Below are 14,520 nucleotides of genomic sequence, written 5' to 3' on the forward strand. Positions count from 1 at the left end.
ACAAAGTGAATCAGTTATACATATACATCTGTTCCCATATCTCTTCCCTCTTGCATCTCCCTCCCTCCCACCCTCCCTATCCCACCCCTCTAGGCCGTCACAAAGCACCGAGCTTCCTGTGCTATGCGGCTGCTTCCCACTAGCTATCTATTTTACATTTGGTAGTGTATATATGTCCATGCCACTCTCTCACTTTGTCACAGCTTACCCTTCCCCCTCCCCATATATGCTGACTGTTTTCTGGGGGTCAAAGGGAAGCTTGGAAAAGCAGGAATGGAGCCCAGGTCTTCCAATCTGTGTGTTGCTTTTCCAGAGAGAGCTGTTTTGAGACCAGTCATCATTCATTCTTCTCCCTGCCCCCTTACCTACCCCAAATAGCTTGAGTTTTTCTTAGTCTTAAAGTGGAGAGTTTCTCTTTGATGATAATTTTACCCTTGGGAGCTGTCCAATATTCTCTTGCTGCATTAAAATATAAACTGACTTTAAAAAATAATGAACGGGGTATTATGCAGGCAGCTGTCAAGGGAATGACTGGAAATTAGTCCTGAAATTCTGTTGTATCAAACCTGCAGATTTTAAACTGTCCCCCTAAGGTTTTTCTCAACACACACCCATGATGGAAAGAAGCGGGATTGATCAAAGAACAAGTGTATTCAGCACTATTCTGAGCTCCACACAGAACGAACCACCTGGGGACAACAAAGAGACAGAAGACACTGTCTCTGCCCTGAAGTTGTCAAGTTTAAAGGCAAAAGCAAACATATATGAAAACATGAAGCCACTTGAAACAAAATCTAAGAATGTGTTATAGTTATATGCTTAAAAATGTAATATTCTAGTTGTTCAGAAAATGAAGAGGAACAAGTAGTCAGGAAAACCCTTCTGGAGGAAATGGTATCTGAACTAAGCCTTGGTGGGCAGAGGGCAGAGGGCAGAGGGCAGTAGTCCGAGGAGCTGGCCTGGTGAAGATGTGGAGGTGTGAATGACAGGGTCATGTTGATGGTACTTGAGTGCGGATGGGATAGTACTGAGAAACAGTGGGAAAGAAGTTCAGCCAGGCAGGGTGTGGGCAATAACAGATGACTCTGAAGTCAAGACACAGACAGTTTGAGACATGGGGACCCAGTGAAGGCTCTAAAATACAGGTGTTGGGCTTCCCTGGTGGCTCAGTGGTTGAGAGTCCGCCTGCCAATGCAGGGGACACGGGTTTGTGCCCCGGTCCGGGAAGATCCCACATGCCACGGAGCGGCTGGGCCCGTGAGCCATGGCCACTGAGCCTGCACGTCCGGAGCCTGTACTCTGCAACGGGAGAGGCCACAACAGTGAGAGGCCCGCGTACCGCCAAAAAAATAATAATAAATTAAAAAAAATACAGGTGTTAAGGGCAAGAATGATAAGATGTCCTTATGAGTGGGGAGCATGGTTATTCCCACCTCCTAAATCATTCCACTCCCCTGCTATCATTTATCTTGACCAAATTAAGTGACTCAATTCATGTCTATATTTCTTCCTGTCTCTGAGCCATCTTGCTGGTTAAATGAGATAGTGCTTTATAGAGCCTCAATGATCGTGATCATGCTAATTATTGTTACCACCGTTGCTGCCACTTTCACATTTTCCATGTCTTTGACCAAGTCCCTTTTAATTCTGTCTAAATAGCTGACTCTGGGCGCTCCCTTCCTGCTCCCTTCCAGGCATCCTCTGCTTTACCACATGGCCTTGCAGAATTCTCTGTCTGGCTCTAGTCGACTGTGTCCTTTGATACATTTTCATCTCTAGCACCTTATACACATCTGGTTTGACTGAACCCAGTCTGATTAAACGATCTAGCAGAACAAACAATAAGCTGAATTCAACATTGAAGACAGCAGGGTGGTTTGATCTAAATTAATATTTAATTTTTGATCTGAGCATGGGGATATGATGGTCATGGCCTGAGTCTTCTGTTTCTTTCAAAGTTCCCAACAGGACATTGCACAGCCTTAGTAACCGATGGCTTTTCTATTCAAGCTCCTGACTCACTGCCCAGGAGGTAGATTGTTTCTCTGTGTGCTGAAAATTGCCACCTTAGTGGCTTTTCCATCATGGCCTCCAGCTAATATTTTTAGATGGCCAAGATGTTATCAAAAACAGTATTTAGTTGGGTGACTTCGATTATTGCCGCTCGCTGACAACAGGACTATAACTTCTTGGTCTCAGCTGTGTCTGTTGAAATCCTCAATTTCCATAAATTCTTTGCAAGGCACTGTTCTGTGTTTTGCAATAAGGGGCTGTGCATTTTTCAATAGGTTCCCCACGTAATGAAGATCCACAAAGACATGACTTTTGATGGATGACTGTATTTAAGAAGCTATTTAAGCAGTATTAGGTTTCCATGTTCTTTTTCTCAGAATCAGCTTTTTAAACTGCTCTTTCTCAGCAGCTTCATTCTAAAAAGGAACATTTTGTTTGCATTTCATTTTTATTTTTAGGCATTTGCAAATGAACCTACCTTGAAACAGTGATCTGCTCTATCCAGAGGGGGGCAGACCAGTGTCAAAAATTCATGCATCCATTCCACAAATATTCATCAAGCAAGGGAGGCATGGCAGGCCCTGTTCTAGGCATTGTAAATACAAGGATGTGTCAAGACAACCCAGTCCTTACCCACAGGGAGTTAATAGGCCAGTGAGAGTCTGATTCTTTAATTATAATAATAATTGCTGTGAAGGGGAAATACTGGGAGGTGTTAGAGCCTATACTGGAAACTCATCTAGTCTGGGGGGCTCTAGGAAGAACTTCTTGAAGAAATGGTAACTAATCATTTATCTGAATGAGACATAGAATTTAATAATATAAAAAAGAAAAGGGGACAAGGTTGGGGGTAGGAAGAATAAACAGAATAAATGAACTCCCTGAGATTGGAAGAAACTAAAAATAACTTAAAAGTGGGGAGGGTTAACATATCTGAAACTTAGAGGATGAGGATGAAAATATCATGAGTTGAGGCTGAACAGATAGGCAGGGGCTGGATCATATAGAGGCCTAGTCGGCTATTGAAGGGATTTAATTTTTCTCTTCAGAGTATGGAGGAAGTCACCAAAGAGACCGAAGCAGTGGAATAACAGTATCTGCTTTGTGTTTCTAAAGGATATCCCTGGCTCTAGATTTCTATTACAGTAGTCTGGGTTAGAGGTGATGCTGGCTTGGAGTGGAGTTGGCTGTGCAGGTGGAGTAAAGTGATTGCTTATGACACATAATTAGGAAGTGACATGGCAGGATTTAGTGATTGAGTGGATGTAGTGGATGAGGGAGAGGGAAGTATCAAAAATAACCAAGTTTCTTGATATAGCACATAAAAGGGGGTGGGGTATGGAATCAGATGTGGTCAACGTGCCAACCTTTTTCCAGGCCAAGAGGAAGAAGTTACATCCATCTCTAATGCAGAGTAAGCATTTCAATTCTTAACAGTCAATGACTTTGTAAATATAGCTTCTTCAAGGGGAAGGGATGTCCAGAAGTAGGAGATAGCTACTTTATTCTAAACTCCAGTTATACTGTCTCTAGTGGCCAAATTTTTTCCTGATATTTCCCCATTCCTTTTAGCTAAGTTGACTGCATCTTCTTCTGAGTGTACTTAACCCTCTGACCATATGTGACTTAGCCTTTACCAAATCATACTTTTATCATCTATTGATGTGCTAGCTTCTTCTGATAGTTGGTTTGTTACTGGTACTTAAGAACTCTCTTCTTTTTAAAGCGTCTTCAGAAATCACATCTCCTTTGGTAACTACACTTTAATTTTCATTGGGGAACTACTTGTCTTCCACTCTGGGTTCACAAGGGGCTGAAAAATCTTCTCTCCCCTATCTCCATGGCCACGTTTTGTTCAAGGACTCTGAAAATGGGACCCAACCTCAGCACTTTAATCAGAGCTACTGAAAAAGAAATGGTCTTTTTGCAAAATCCTGTGGTTTTGGCAGAAGCCATAGTCATTTTGGAGCTTCTGGTGGTCACTTTACTATTGAATAGGAGTCAGCCCGAGGATTAAGGCAACAGAAAAGGGAGCAGAGCAAAGAGACACAGGAAAAGCTTCCTGATGACATCATTAGTCTGATCTCTATGACCTTAGCTTTTTCAGTTATGATCCAATATGTTCCCTTCTGTTTAAGTGGGTTTTGAGTTCATTTTCTGTCACTTGCAAATGAGAGCTCTTTCAAATACAGTTATCTATGAAATCAGATCAATAGCCAGAATTAATGACTGACAATGATGATGCATATTTATTTAGCTCTTATTGCGTGTAACGTGCTATTGACACTGAACATACTTTACTTAAATTTAATCATCTCAACAACTCTATGACATAAGTATGATGATCCCCAATTTATGGATGAGTTAAGTGAGATTCAGAGTTAGGATTCAAACCTATGCAGCCTGATTCCAAAGCCCATGTTTCATTCTACTTCTCTAGAGTAAGAAAAGATGCCATTATTACTGCTAAGGTAAAAATACCTGCTTGAGGATCATAACCAGTTTCTCTATTTGTCCAGTATCTTTCCTGTAATGGAGAGGAAAGGGCAGCAATGGAAGCCATTGCTTATATTCCCTAGGTTAAGTCATGTGAAGTGTCACCATTTAACGTCTAGTCATCATCGGATGTTGACTACTATAAAAGGGTTTTCAATCTCAGCCAACACTGCAAACCCAGTGAAGGCAGAGATCTCTCTGGTTTTAGGCCTATATAGCAAACCTACCTCTTTTATGTCTTGAATTAGTTGTTTTACAGGAATCTCTTTACATGCCCAAAATGGGATTCGTGATTCCCAAATGACACCTCAACCTGTTCTCTTGCTGACTTTCCCATTTTAATCAATGGCAGTCCCAGGTTCTCGGCTTCTCAAGGTCATAGTGAAGGAGAACTCCCTGATCTCTCCCTTCCCCTCTTTCTCTGTGTCCCATCCATTAGCAAGTTGCCAGTCCTGCATACAAACTATATCTGAAACAAACTATATCTGTTCACCAGCCACATAAGCCTTCTGCAGGTTCTTAGAACATTCCAAGCTCTTTTGTGTACTTGGACATTTATTCTTTTTTTTTTTTCAGTTTTATTTAAGTATACTTGACAAATAAAATTGTAATATACTCAAAGTGTGAAAGGATTCCTCCCATCCACCATCTAGTTAATTCCCCCCATCCATCACCTCACATATTTATCTTCTTTTAAAGTAAGAATATTTAAGTGCTACTCTCTTAGAAAATTTCAATTGTACAATACAGTGTTATTAACTATAATCACCATGTTATGATTATGCAACTATAATCACCATGTTATGTAAGCGGGGGCCACTCTTCATCGCAGTGCGCGGGCCTCTCACTATCGCAGCCTCTCTTGTTGCAGAGCACAGGCTCCAGACGCGCAGGCTCAGTAGTTGTGGCTCACGGGCCTAGTTGCTCTGCAGCATGCGGGATCCTCCCAAAGCAGGGCTCGAACCCGTGTCCCCTGCATTAGCAGGTAGACTCTCAACCATTGCGCCACCAGGGAAGCCCTGGAGTTTTTAATATATTAATTTGATTACTTATTTTCTGTGTCTCCCACTCGAATATAAGTTTCTTGAAAGCAGATTCCTTATTCCTTTAGTTGACCTTTGTATTTCCATACATAATGCAATGCCTCGCACATTGTAGACGCTCAGAAATCATGTAAGTTGAAAGGACAAATGAGCACATGGTGAGAGGAACAGTATAGTTAGAGAATCAGATAACCTCCACTCTCCTTGTCTAGTTATATGTCATTGACTAAGTCACTGAGTCTCTCTGGACTTTATTCTCTTAACTTATCCAAAAAAAGGGAGAGGGGGCTAATGGTAACCTTGTTGCCTTCCTCAGCCAGCAGGATCACAAGGCCTTTAACTGAAAGAGCAGGGGCAGTGCAAATATCCAGGGAAAACCGTTAATTCATGACCCATGACTCAGGAGGCAGGCAATCAGAGCTATGGAATGATGACAAAAATGACAGTGTAGGGACCAAAAAAGAGCCCACTTGTAACAGTTGCAGAGTAATTAGTGCCACACAGAGTGAAGCATTATATAAATTTGTTGCAGAAATACACTCAGCCATGGGGAATTGTCTTTAAGTATTGGAAAGAATATTCCAGAATCCAGTGTTCATGCTAATGTCTGCCACTTGAGTCCTGGGTTCACTGCTCTGGGTCTCTTCACTCAGTATAATTTTTGTGCCCAACAAAATTAAATTCTCAAGCAGAATAATTATATGTAAATGCTGCTGGGCTATTAGTCCCAAGGGGCCAATTTTCTAGCCATTTGTTGCCATCTGAAATGTCAAACTTATTACATGGAGGGCATGGTAATACATACAACATCCTTTCCTAAATAGGATATGAAAGGCACTAATCAGCACTGTGGCTGCAAACGGTAAAGGCAGTAAGATGTTGCTTTAGCTAATAAGGTGAGCTAAATTAATTACATGGATTATTTTAAGGAAAATAAAACATTCTTACAATAGAAGTGCTATCTATACCTAGGTTCCTCAGTTCAAAGGCTGTCTGCTCTTGAGAAGGCTAGTTATTCCCCACCCTCTCATATTTCCTCTCATATTTCATAGATTTCCAGGGCCCAGGAGAAAAGGCACTGGGCAAAAATGGAAGCTCTGGTTTTAAGTCCTGGCTGTCTATTGCCTTACTCTGTGATCTTGGGCAAGTCACTTATCCTCTCTGATCTTCAGTTTCAGTTTCTTACTTGTAAAGATAAAGCTTGTGTTGTTCTGGTGGCATCCTTGAGGGCTCAAAGGAGGAAACTGGTGGTTAAGAATGTTAAAAGCTGAAAATGTTATATCAGTGTAGAACTGTGCTCTATGCAGTGGGCACTTGCTGATTTTTACCTGTCCAGTGTCATTTCTACTGTTTTTATTAATGGTGAAAGGCCCTAAACTTCATTTTGGGGTGATGCTCCTGTCTTTATTTTAGTCCACATAGTTCAGCTTGATTTCCTGAAAATTCAGAAATGGTTACGTGACCCAGGGTTGGCCAATTGAACATTTTCTTACTCTGGCCTCTGTGATTAGTTCACAGGTGGCATGTGACTGAGGCCAGGACAATGAGACTTCATTCTGATGTATATAGGGGGAGATGATGAAAAAGAGAAGCCTTTTGCCATTGGCAATGTAATCTGGCAGGGTATAAACCATGGTGCAGAACAGAGAGGTAGGGTAATGCTGAGTTGCAAAGATATCTTTTGAGACCCTGGATCCAGCCTACTGGGTCCAACTCTAAATGCTTCATTGAGTACCTGATCTGTGCCAGGCACAATCAAAGGCATTAAGGATTCAGCACTGTATGAAATAAATAAGTCTGACTCTTATGGAACTCACATTTCAATTATATAAGCCAGTAAGTTCTCCATTTGAGTTTTCTTCATTTGCGTTCTCTCTTGATCCTGAAAGTCTAGGATTTTATTTCCCAATTTATAAAATGGACAAAAAAAAAACCAATTTTGCTGAAATATTGTGAAAATAATGTCTCTAAAGTCTTTAGCATATAGTAGATGCTAAATAAGTGATATTAAAGTGGGCATTGGTCATTATTTTTGGCCACCCGATATCTAAATCCCTTTTCTTTGTTTGGGAATCTCCCAAACAAAGGAGATTAGAGCCCATTTAGAGGCTGACAGTGATAGCCCCCATGTGATTAGGCCTGGGCTCCTGGCTGAGGTATCACATATAGGATGCCTCTGACACAGATATGGAGTCTGCAACACATTATGTAATAAAGTACCAACTGCACGGACTTCTTTCTGGGGAGAGTGGTATAGGGTGGCACTTTCATGTGATCTTAGAGGCAGCAATATCCAAAGCCCTGCCTCAGAGGTGCTAATGGTGCAAATGCAGAGTCTGTTTGGCAGTGGAAGCTGTGTACCCTTCTCAGACTAACCCTGAGAAGAAGGGATTCCTGGCTATATAACCTCAGACATGGGTGTCTGGATCTCCTAAGGAATATAGAAACTACCCAGTATCCATTCAGTACATCCTTTTCTGCTTAAATTAGGCAGAGTGTATTTCTCTTGCTTGCAGTTAAGACCTGACTGATTCTTAAGTTATGATAATATAATTTTAGTGACAATAATGGTGATGATAAGACCTGTGTTGTAGGGAAAAACAATAACCACTCAGTAATGTGGAGACTAAATAGGAGAGGGGCAACATGGGACGCTGAGAACAGTATGAGCTGATCATATATACTAAGAGAGATATGGAGTGGTAAGAAATGGTAAGGATGATATGGGTTGGTAGTGTGGCTCTAGCTATATAGACGGGCAGAAAGGAACACAGTTAAGAGAGATATTGGAGGTGAGATTGACATGACAGTTTCTTCAGCCATTAGACCACATACAGCACAGAAATATTGAGATTTCTTGGCCTTAGATGCTAATGTTATTTACCTAAGTAGAGATATTTTGACTGCAGGGAGTACATTCAGCTGCATATTGTTTAAACTGGGTCAAAGGACAATGAGGGATAAAATTCAAGAGTGGATTCCCACATCTGGGTAGGGTATTAGCCTTCTCCAGTTTTGGCTTTTCAAGTTGGTAAGACAGATGTTTCTCCAGGAGTCCCATATGCTGATGACATCCAAGTATTTTGCAAATGGTAAGTAGAAAAGGAAAGTGCTCCTGAATACATCATGGGCACTACTCATCACAATGTCCTCCGGTGCTTTCTCACTGTCCTGGATGCTGTAAGGCCAGCCTAATGAGCCAATTGTGGCCACGGGGGGTGGGGGGTGGTGGAGCACAGGTCAGAGATGGTAATCGTTTCTTATTGAGATGTTTAATTTTCCCCTTAAATTCGTTAGAAGTTTCTGAAACAAATAAATAAAACATAATTGATACAGATCCAGTCTCCTTTCCTTCCATAGATCCTTAAGAAGTTGTAATTGCTTCCCAACCTCCAGAAGGCTCTCTTCTCTAAGAATAAAGTGTTAGTGTTCGACTCCCTGGCAATTGTTATTATTCTTAGGAATTAATTTACTCTAATGAGTCTTAAGCCCATTAACAGAAATAGAAAGCTGAGCAAGGGAAGGGAGGTCTGAAAACAACATTTTCCTCCACCGGTTGTAAGAACTTTTCAGTGCTTAACAATTTGGCCCCTGAAAATAAAATCTTGTTAGAAACCAAACACAACACATATAAATCAGGATATAACTAGTATGATTCCTAAAAGGCACATTACCTCTTTTTTTATTTTATAATAAAAAAGTAAGAAATAAAATAATATTTAATATTTAATATAATAAAAAAGTAAAGAAAGTAAGAAATCAACTATAATTTTTCTCTCCCATGGGAAAGCTCCAAACTGAGTTCTAAAGGACCCCCCAAATCCAAGAAATGACTGAAATTGAAACTCAGAAATGGTTGGTTTTGCTTAGGCAAAAACCGGTGCCTGCTTGGGATGCTTCAAGGGGTTTTGGGAAAGTTCTATTCTCCCAGGAAGTAGTTTTCCCATTCCAAGTCACCCTGGCTAGAATTCTACCATGAGAGAAGGAAAGTGCCATCTTTGAGTTACTTTCCCCAGGTCTTTAAATGGTCTGTTCACCCAAGGAGGACTTTTACTACTTAGAGCTCAGCCTTGGGGTGAGCAGGTACAGAGTGATTTTGAAGACTGGGATGGAGCTGACTCTGGAAGATACAGAGCCAGTATGACCTTTCAGATAGACTGGGGACAAATGGTGGAGGCTATGGTGTTCAGACGTGGCTTTATAGGCATTGGGGGATTTGGGGGTTTTTGAAGAGAGGAGTCACTGTCAGAACTGTGTCACTTGGTGGAACACGAAGGATGAATTTGAAAAAGAGGGACTGAAGGATGGAAGGCAAGTTAGGAGATCCAGATAAAAAGTAGGGATGGCCAGAGAGCAGGACAGTAGAAATGGCAAGGATGGGTTGGATTTTGGAAATGTTTCTGGGGTGAATTGGACGGAATTTATTGAGGGAAGGGGTGTAGCTGGAGAAACCCAGAGGCTTTGGTCTTGGGGAGCCTGGATAGTGAGTTCAGCAATTGAGATAGGAAGGGAACAACAACAACAACAACAACAAAAAACACCTAGCGCTTTCCCAGAGTCTGAGATAATGGGCTTGGTTTTAGATAAAATAGCTAATATTGATATTAAAAGTGATGGACTTCTGGGGAGAGTAATATGAATTTCCTGTAGAGCAGACATTGATCAAACTCATATATCCTCCGAACCAGCCAGGAAATAAATAAATGAAGCTGGCTGGAATTTAGGGTCATTGAGAACATATCCCACATAGAGGGGCAGCTACCACCTGGCTCCAGCAAGTTGCTGCTGCACAAGAATGGGGCCGGGATTGTCCAATCATCCAATCCCTTAATAGAAGCCCCGAATCAAATGTTACATAAATTCTCCTGATTCTTACATGTTGGTAACTAATTCAATTCAGTTCTTTTTTTTTTCTTGAAACTATAAGTGAGCCAGTCCCAGGCATGTCTGCAGAGCACCCCTGGGGGCCACAGAGTTTGAGATTCAATGAACTAACCTGCATAACCATGGAGAGGTGCAAAAAGGGAAGACACAGCTAAAGGTGGATCGCTGGGGAAGGAGTTTTTCGAGCAGCTCTAAGTTTGCGAGCACAGTGCTAGCAACAGTGGGAGAGACAATCTATGGCTGCTGCCTTCAAGAAGCTGGCAGCTGGGAATGCCAGGCCAGTAAAACAGCCAGAGAAGAAAGCAGCACACGCTGTGATCAAGGGCTATGGATAATAAAATTTCAAGAAAGGGAGAGATCAGCATTGCACAGAAGACTTAAGAAAGATAAAATGAAAGCTCTGGGTCTCAAATAGATGAAGGAGAGTTTTCAAGAAGAGGCAGGGGATGCACAAAGAACTAGAGAATTTTCTCCAAAGTCCATTTCCAAGTCAATAACTGCAATTCAACAGGTTTTGTGTTTTCTCCGGGGAGGGAGCCATGGAGTTTCTGAGAGCAGTTGGGAAGAACAAAATTACAAGTGGAAACTAATGATCACTCACCAACCAGTTTGGACTATTTCTTTTATATTATTTTTGAAAGGTTTTCCCCTGCTCCAATTGCTAGGCCCTTGGCATCAAGCTTAAGGATGAAAAATAATTAAATTTTAAAAAACCATGACAGTTTACATTAGGAGACAACACATCTCTCTAAAATGAGAGAGATAATCCCTGAAGCTGGAGCATCTCATCCACTGTTGGTTTATTTACGATTGCCCAAGGAGTGTGAAAAGAGGCTAACAGGGCAGTAAGAGTCTTAGGATAGAGGAGGATTGTACAAAGGGGAGATTTGTCATGTTTTTCATAACTAGGCTTTGGAGATGCAGCAGAGTATCAAATAACATTTTCCCTGATCATACCCTCCGTATTTGCTTCCCGATTCCTTGTCTCTCTTTTTCTAATCTTTGCTTTTTTTTTCCTCCTAAATCTCTGACATTAGTAATGAGGACAGATTTATTTATTGGGGGGATAAAGAAAATAGTGTCTTTGTCCTGAGTTGGTATCAGTCATTTTGTTTAAATGAGCTTTTTGCTGATAGGCAGAATCAATGTGTGAACCACATCTGATCACCTCAGTTCAATTACTGCAGAAAGCTGCTTCCAGGCTCAGGTGAGGTGAACTGAGAATATATTTTTGCGTTTCCCCTTCTGCGAGGGAGGACACGAGAGTGTAGCAGCTTCATGGAAAACAGCATGACATTTGTGACTGTTCAGCTTTGTGCAGGCATGGCTCTTGGGGAAGGAAGCAGTTTCAGAGGGAAGGTGCACTGTTTTCCATAAATAGGTAGAGATTTGCATCTCCTGCCTTTCCAACCAATTACCATTATGTTTGGGTAAAAAGTTAAGACCATATTTTTCTCACAACAGCATGGGTTCTCATACCTGATGCAATTTTGAGATTACGGAGCTGCTATCTCTGCAGAGGGAATGGGAAGGAATGGACCAACGGTTAAGGTTAGGACCAAGGGAAGCAAGGCTACGGTGCAAAACTCTAGAGGGCGCTGTTCCCACAAGATTTCTCTGGGACTGTCAGCTGCATGTCCAGTGATGTGGTAGATTGAACCCAAGGTTCTCATATGAGTCCTTAGGACCAAATAATATACCTCCCAAGAGATACCGTCTTCTCCATTATAGGAGGGACTATTTCCATTGTGCACAGTCAATGGGTACTTGAGAGAATGGTTAGAAGTCTCATTTCAGAGAACGCTAAAATACTAATGACATTTAATTGCTTTCTGGATGACTTTGAAAAGTCAGATTTTAAACATTTTGGGGGGATTAAATGAATTCTTTTTTTTAATTTCCTTTTTAAAAAAAATTTCCTGTTTCTTCCTTCGGTGATAAAGTAACCAAGCATCGGAGCAATCGCGGGATTATTCCTTTGGGTTCACAGAAACAGTTAATGTTATACAATTCAGAAAACGTTGCAGTTATGTACATGCCTTGAGTTACAAACAACAGACTAAAGTCATCCCTTACCCAGATGGCCAAGTTTTTTTTCTTCTTCCTTTCTCCAAGCCCCAGCCAGGGCTGCTCTCTTCATAGAGCTACTGAGATGTCAGAGAGCATTAATCAGTGGCTGGTTGTTTGGTCAAGAAGAATTCACTCTTGAATTTATCAAGCACATTGGGGATTTATTATTTGCAAGGTATTGGGCTTTGTACTTGTGGTGCAAAGATGAATAAAGCACATTACTTGATATTAAGAAGCTAATAGAATAGAGGGATCGACATGGAAATAGGAAATTTCAATATGATGTGGTGAGTAGTAAGCCATAAAATAATGCAGGCCCTTAACGCAGCTTGGAAATCTAGGGAAGATGACATCTGACTTGAGTCTTGAAGGAATAACAGAAAACAATTAGAAAAAAGAGGGAACATCAGTGTGCAAAGGAGCATCAATAGTTAACATTCATCCAGTGTTTTCCCTGCACTAAACTCTGTATCTTACACACATTCATTCACAGAATTTTCACAACAACCCTGTAAGTTATGTATCCTTAACTCTATTTTATACATGAAAAACCTAAGACTTTGAGAAGCCAATTAACTTGCCCAGGTTAATATCACTACTGTCTGGAAGAGATAGGATTTAAATCCAAGACCTGATTCCAAAACTCAATAGCTTCCCCATTTTAGTCTCTTGCCTCTCTGGCTCACAAGACATAAATTTTTGTGATTATTTCCTAAAAACAGAAAAGTCTCTTTATAGGAAATGTGTGTGCACCTATTTGGTAAAGAGTGAGGAAGGAGACAGAAAATTAAAAGTAGAAGTATTAGGAAGTCATTGACCCTTGAAAATTATGCAGTAAAAAGCTAACATGATAACGTAAGCAAATGAGAAGAATAAGACAATTGGTTTAGTGCTGTGCTTAAAGTATGTCCAAACAGATGACAGGTTGTGAATAGTTTTGTTTCTGCAGGGTCAACCTGACCCCACTCTCCCCATCACTCAGTCAGGTCCAGCTGTGTTGGTCTGCTTTTCTCTTGCTCCAGACACCAAACTTGCTCCCACTTGAGGGCCTCTGCACTCACTCTTCCCTCTGTCTAGAATGTTCTCCCTCTAGATCTTCTATTTTCCATCACCTCATGAATCACCTCCTCAAAGAGCCTTCCCTGACCTCCTGATGTGATGAGCCCAAGAAGTCTTTATCAAATTACCCTATTTAATTTTCCCATAGCACTTATTGTTCTCTGAAACATCATATTTATTTATAAGCTATTTGTGTACTGTCTGCCTCCCTCTACTAAGATGTAAGCCTTAAGAGGTTGAGGGTTTTGTTTTGCTCACTGCTGTGTTCCCAGCTCCTAAAATAGTGCTTAGCCCACATATTTGTTGAATCTGTGCTTCTGATGGTTAATATAACTTTGAGAAGTAGAATAGGCAATTGTCTTTAATCTTTATCTTGCAGAGAATAAAATGGGGCTCTTTGTGGTAATATAACATGTTCAAGGTCAAATAATAAAAATAAATGGAAGAGTCAGGAACTGAACCCAAGCCTCCTTTCCCACTGCATGCCCCTGTCAGTTAACTCAGGAAAAATATTTGCCGGTCTCCTGCTTTACTTCCCTTCTGACTCTCACATTTGGGGATGGAATTCCCTTAGATTAAAAATGTTTTCTGTAATGACTAGTGTTGTAATTCCTTCATCCCCTACTTAGTGTATCTTTTTTATTCATCTTGCTTTAATTCTCAGGAAGATTTCCCGTTCTAAGATACAGATCTCAGATCGACTGGGTGGAATTGGGATGGAGGGTAGACTGTACACCAGAAATCTGGGCCATGGCAGTGACCCTTGCTGTGTGGCCTTGTGTTCATCTCATCTTCTCTCTGGACCTGTTAAATGAGGGGAATGATCTCAACAATCTATGAGCAAATGATCCCTAGATGGATGTTTCAATACAAGGTTTGTAATGCTGGGACTGGGTGTGCCAAGGGTATTTGTGTACATGTGCACACATGTGTATGTGTGTGTGATGTTATGAGG

The sequence above is a fragment of the Hyperoodon ampullatus genome (assembly GCF_949752795.1).
Source record: "Hyperoodon ampullatus genome assembly, chromosome: 4".
NCBI lineage: Eukaryota > Metazoa > Chordata > Mammalia > Artiodactyla > Ziphiidae > Hyperoodon > Hyperoodon ampullatus.